This window comes from Carica papaya, chromosome 2 (assembly GCF_054855325.1).
Source record: "Carica papaya isolate Zhongbai chromosome 2, ASM5485532v1, whole genome shotgun sequence".
NCBI lineage: Eukaryota > Viridiplantae > Streptophyta > Magnoliopsida > Brassicales > Caricaceae > Carica > Carica papaya.
Genome location: NC_142310.1, coordinates 792,318 through 798,317, shown reverse-complemented (window position 1 = coordinate 798,317; position 6,000 = coordinate 792,318). Strand labels below are relative to the sequence as shown.

Below are 6,000 nucleotides of genomic sequence, written 5' to 3'. Positions count from 1 at the left end.
TAAAAAGAAAGACTTTCCAGCCGGGGCATTTGATTTCATGTTAAAAGAGTCTGATTTTACAATTACTAGTAGCAGAAAACAGAAATACTACTGATCAAGATCAGCTTCAACAGACAACATAATCTTATTACTTACCCAGTTTTAATCTGTCCCCAAAATGCATCCAAACACATTCAGATTTTCCCAGAGAAAAGAAGAAAACCCCATAACCCTAATAAAATCATACTTCAGCCCTGCGTTTGATTCCTCAAATGTTAATAAACCCGGGATTCTTAAATCCTACTTCAAGTTTGAGGTTTCTTAGATCTTAGCATTCTCATAAGCCTGGAGATCCTCACCAGTCAACCTGCAAATCCTCCATTCCGGCAACGCCTCAGCGCCCATCAGCTCATAGAAATTAATGGCCTTCACATTCCAATCAAGAACAGCCCATCCAACCTTGCTGTAATTCATCTTCACCGCCTGTTTGGCCACCGCCGTTAGAAGCATCTTCCCCATCCCTTTCCTCCTGTAACATTCCCTCACGAACAGGTCCTCCACGTAGAACCCAGGCTTGCTCACGAAGGTAGAGTAATTGGGGAAGAAGAGCACGTATCCAGCAACGACGGCGTCGCCGAGAGAATCGGAGAGGAAGTCAGTCCTCTCTGGGTCATCGATGGGGAGATCAAGGTTGATGACGCGATGGAGTGGAGGGAAGTGAGGGGAAGGAGAGGGAAGAGAAGGGAAAGGGGAGGAGGAGAGCTCGAGGAGGAAGATGGTGAAGGATTGGAAAGGAGGAGAGTTGAAGAGGGTGGCGGAGAGGGAGGATTCAGTGGCGGAGAATTGATGGGTGAGGTGCTCAAAGACAGCCATCTGGTGGATTAGCTTGTGGATAAAAGGCACATCGGCCGGCGTCGCCAGTCGGATTCTAGAGAATAAAGAGTGGTCGACTGGCGCCTTCTCCGGCACATTGTTGGGTTCCGGTGTGGCGGTTGGCGGAGCAGTAGGTTCTGTGGCTGCCATTGTTGAGTTTAGGTGACTGATGACGACAAACAACAAACCAGGTGCTTTAAGAGCTTCTACTCTCTCGTCCACATGATGGGAGCGGGAGCGAGAGAGAGAGAGAGAGGGAGAGGTTATATAGGGATTTTCTGAAAATGTAGGGGGTAATTTTGTCCTTGCATTTTTTATTTACAAAAATAGTATATGAAATCCAAGTTAATATCCCTTATATTTACAAAAACATTTTCTTGATTATGATTTATTTAGCCTTTTGGATATTTTGTAATTTACTTTAGAAATATATACATATATATATATATTTATTTACAAGCAAATTGGTAATTTAAATTACTGATGTAAAATTATTATTAAACAGATTTTATTTACATATTATTAAATAAAATTTTAGCTTTTAGTAGATATATTGGAAATAATTATGATTAAATAGAAACCAAATATACAAAGAGGGTTTATAGAGCTCATAATAAAAATTTTCAGTTTTCACTATAATTATTGTGTGAAAAGTTGAAATAATTTAATTATTTATTTATTTTGAGTTAAAAAAAAACAGCTCTCATGAAGTTGGCATATTGATAAAATTTAGAAGACTTTATAAGAATATATTTAGATATTTGACCTTACTATATATATATATATACATACATATTATACTGTATGTAAAACATTAATTTCTTCTTAGAAACAAATCCACATATGTTATCTTGCATATGTGCAGACACATATATTGTGTTTATTATATGTATCTAATAACTCGATAAATTGCATGTTGGTGCATGCATATATACCTTCCAAGAATATGTTTAGGCACTTATCCTTACTATAAGTAATGTATTGTATGGAAATTAATTTGTTCCTGAGAAGAAAAACAAAAAAAAAAATGTCCTCTTACATATATGTACGCACATATATATACATATGTGTTTATTTTAAATATCTAATAATTCGATAAACTGCATGTAGGTGCAGTTCTGAAGGTTCATGCATGCACCTTTAACAGTTCAAAATAATTACTATTAAATTGAACGTGTAGAAAAATCACAGCAAGAACCCTAAATATGCAAAATAGTTTACAGAGCTCATAATAATTACTCTGTGAAAAGTGAAACAATTTAACTAATTATTTATTTTGAGAAAAAAAAAAAAAACAGCTCTCTTAAAGTTGGCATATTGATGAAATTTAAGAGACTTTGTAAAAATATATTTAGCCACTTGACCTTACTATATATATATGTATCTATATATTGTATTGTATATAAATAAATTTGTTCTTAGAAAAAAAAAAAACCCAACAATTTTCTCTTGAAAACCCAACAATTTTCTCCTGCATATGTGTATATACACACACACACACACACACACACACATATATATATATATATGTTTACTTCAAGTATCTAATAATTTGATAAATTGCATGTAGATGCAGTTCTAAAGGTTCATGCATGTACTTTTAACAATTGAAAATAATTATAATCACATTGAATAAGTAGAAAATTCACAGTAAGGAACCTAATATCCAAAAGCTCATAATAAATGTTTTTACTTTTCACATTTCACATTTCACTGTTCTTGTTGTGTGAAAAGTGAAATAATTTAATTAATTATTTATTTATCTTGAGCAAAAAAAAATGATCTTGAAGTTGAGATGTTGATAAAATTTGGGAGACTTTCTAAGAATATGTTTAAGCATTTGGCCCGACTATATATATATATATATATATATATTATATTGTATGTAAGTTAATTTGTTCTTAGAAAAAAAAAAAAAGAACTAACAATGTTCTCTTGTATATATGTATGTGTGTTTATTTCAAGTATCTAATAATTTGATAAACTACATGTAGGTGCAGTTATAAAGGTTCATGCATATAACTTTAACAATTAGAAATGATTATGATTAAATTGAACAAGTAGAAAAGCAATACTAAGAAACCTAATATGCAAAAAAGAGTTTACAAAGCTCATAATAAATGCTTTTACTTTTCATAATTATTGTTGCGTGTTGAAAATAAAATAAAATAATTTAATTATTTATTTATTTCGAACAAAAATATAACTCTCTCGAAGTTGGCGTATTGATGAAATTTACGAGTCTTCGTAAGAATATGTTTAGGTTCTTGACCTTATTATATATATAAATGTATTTACTTATACCATGCATGCGAAAACTGAGAAATTCTCTCATGGATTTAATTTTAGAGTTATCATTTTCACTCGAGTTTGGTTAGGTAATAAAGACCTAATCCTTATTATATCTAACTATAAGAAAGATTAATCAAGAGATAAAATTTTATATAAATAGTTAAGATCTATTGTATAAAATAATTTCTAATGTGATATATTGAATATATAAAATGAAAAATTTACTAATAAGGTGAAAAAAAAAATAAGAGACTAAATTAGTTCATTTTTCAATGATTCTCTTTTGACCCAAGCTTTGTAATACCCTAATTAATTTAATTGTAAATATAATTTTTTAATTTTAATTTAATGCAAAAATAGAGTAAATTTGGTAGGGGATGAAATTGAAAACAATTTTAGGGAAAATGAGTGAAAATTTAGGTTTTGAGGGTGTTTTTGAAAGAAAAATCATAAATCAAGGGTCAGAATGTAATTTAAAAAAATTTTACTACGTAGGATGTCCGGTCAGCAGCTCCGACGAACCAGAATGCGCCACGTGACAACGGACACTGGCGCGATGCCATGCAGAAGCCCACGCGGGCGATCCGCATGCCCGCGATCGAACGGCTCAGATCATGAGCACGAACGACCCAGATGCATTCCCTCCCCAAACACGATCAGACGATCTTTGAACACGATGAATGGTTCAAATTAGATCACGATGAACGGTTTAGATTGGTCGCAATGAACAGTCTAGATTCACTTCCTATTTAATCGCAATCAGACGGTCCAGATTAAACGCGATGGACGGCCCAAATCAAAAGCGGATGGGTATAAATAACTCTCTTATACCAAACCCTAACCCTAGCCGCCAGTTGCCCTCACCAGAGAAGAAGACCAACCACCGAGAAGGAGAGCCGTCGCCACCCGCTGTCTCGCCGGAGCTACTTTCGATCGCCAAAAGAGGTAAAAAAAAAAAATTATTTTTACTTGGAATTCAATTTTAAACACCCCAATTGCCAAATCGGAGCAAGATGACCGAGTAATTGGCTGAAAACTACGGGCAAAGTTCGGTAGAGCTGCCACGGGAAATTTAACAAAATGCCTCCGATAAAGCTCTTTTCAATTCCCGTTTAGCAAAATTTTTTTACCATTGTGATCACTGTTTCCTTCTTTATAGGTTGGCTGGAGCAAAACACCCAACCGCAACGTGAGCTAGAGGAGTCGCCGTACCGGAGAGCTCCGCCGCCGGTGAGTTTCGATTTTTTGTATTTTTTTGGGCCAATCGAGGCCCCTTAATATATTTTCTTGCAGTGATTGATACAAAATCGGCCGAAAACAGCCAATCCAAGACGGACCGCCATCGCAGGCGGTGGCGTTGTTGCCGGAGCACGACAGAGCCACCGTGCGTGAATTCTGGAATTGGCCAAAATGGGCTATGAGATTGATTTTAGGTTTGTTTGGGACATGTAGGTACTTATAGTGCGTTTTGATTCCTGAAAAAAAAAATTCAGGGAACTAGGGATCACCAGTGGACGCAGTCAACAGTTTAGCCTTTTGGACATCAAATTAAGTAAGAATCCCTCACCTTATTCTCTGTTATAGAATTGAAGTCTAATTAACAATAAATACGGTATTTTATATAATTTAGAAAATATTCATAATTAATTACGGATTGTTAATGGAGACAGAATCAGAAATTATCTATTATTGTTCTGTTGATTGTTTTTACAGTTTAAATGCATGATAGTGCCTTATTGATTGATTTTATAGCTTTGAATATATGTATTATGGTTTTATGTGTTTACAGTTGAATTGAAAAAATGGAGGTTAAAGATAAACGAAAAATTTGTGTGATTATGTTAATGGATGAAATGACAGCCTTACTAGGTATCCTAATAGATGGTGGACAGACCGGGCACATAGAAAACCCTACTGTGAACGATGTCTCATACCGAATGGGGTATGGAGACTAGGTAATTTGGCGCTCATACCGGACGGAGTATAAAGACGGCCCACTTCACCCTCATACTAGACGGGGTATTGAGGTTTAGTAATTTAACACTCATACCAGACGGGGTATGGGGACAGTTCGTAATTGAGAATTGTAAAGGAAATGGTTCACGCGTAATAGAGATATCCCTATGAACCTCCATGGATACCAGGAAGCTAGTAAAAAAATGGGCAATTGTTATTTGATGATTTAAATATGAAACTATAATATATGTTATATTGCCAATTATATATTGAATCATAGTATATATAATGTTATTTTTTTTATATGTTATTTTTATAAATCTCACTTCGATAAGTGGACGATAAATAGTTTTATTATTAATAAATGAATTAGCTTAATTAAGTGCTCTATTAGTTTTTTTTTATATTTTCTATCAACATTCTTTTCTGTGTCAGTGATATAGTGTGATATTTTTACTGAGATAATGTAACTCATCCCTATTTAACCATTTCAGATCAAGAGGACTAGGATTTAGAGCCCGATCTATAAGAGGATTACGAGTAGAATGCTAGTTTTCTTTATTTTCTGTTAATTTCCTTATTTCTTTGTATTTCTTTCAAAATGGTGAATTCTGTAACACTATTTAGTACTTTAAGTTATTGTGTAAGGAATGTAAATTTTGAATATTTATTTTGCTTTTGTAGTTTAATTATAATTTATTTTCTTTAAATATTTTCGGGGTTGTTACAAGCTTTCTTGTAAATCTCATATAATTCAAGCCCAAAAAAACAAATTTTAATTATGCATGTCAAAACTAATATGAAAAACAAAACTAGAATTGTTTAAGAAATAAGTGAAAAATAAATCAAAGTTTTGCTAAGGAAATACCAACATGTATAATTAATGTTGTTGAAGAAACT

The 6,000-nt window shown here is 33.5% G+C and overlaps 1 pseudogene; it reads right to left on the bottom strand.

Annotated features, from left to right (window-relative positions):
- Positions 1-1,180, bottom strand: LOC110825438 (GCN5-related N-acetyltransferase 8 pseudogene; annotated as a pseudogene).
- Positions 1,181-6,000: the final 4,820 nt, after the last annotated feature.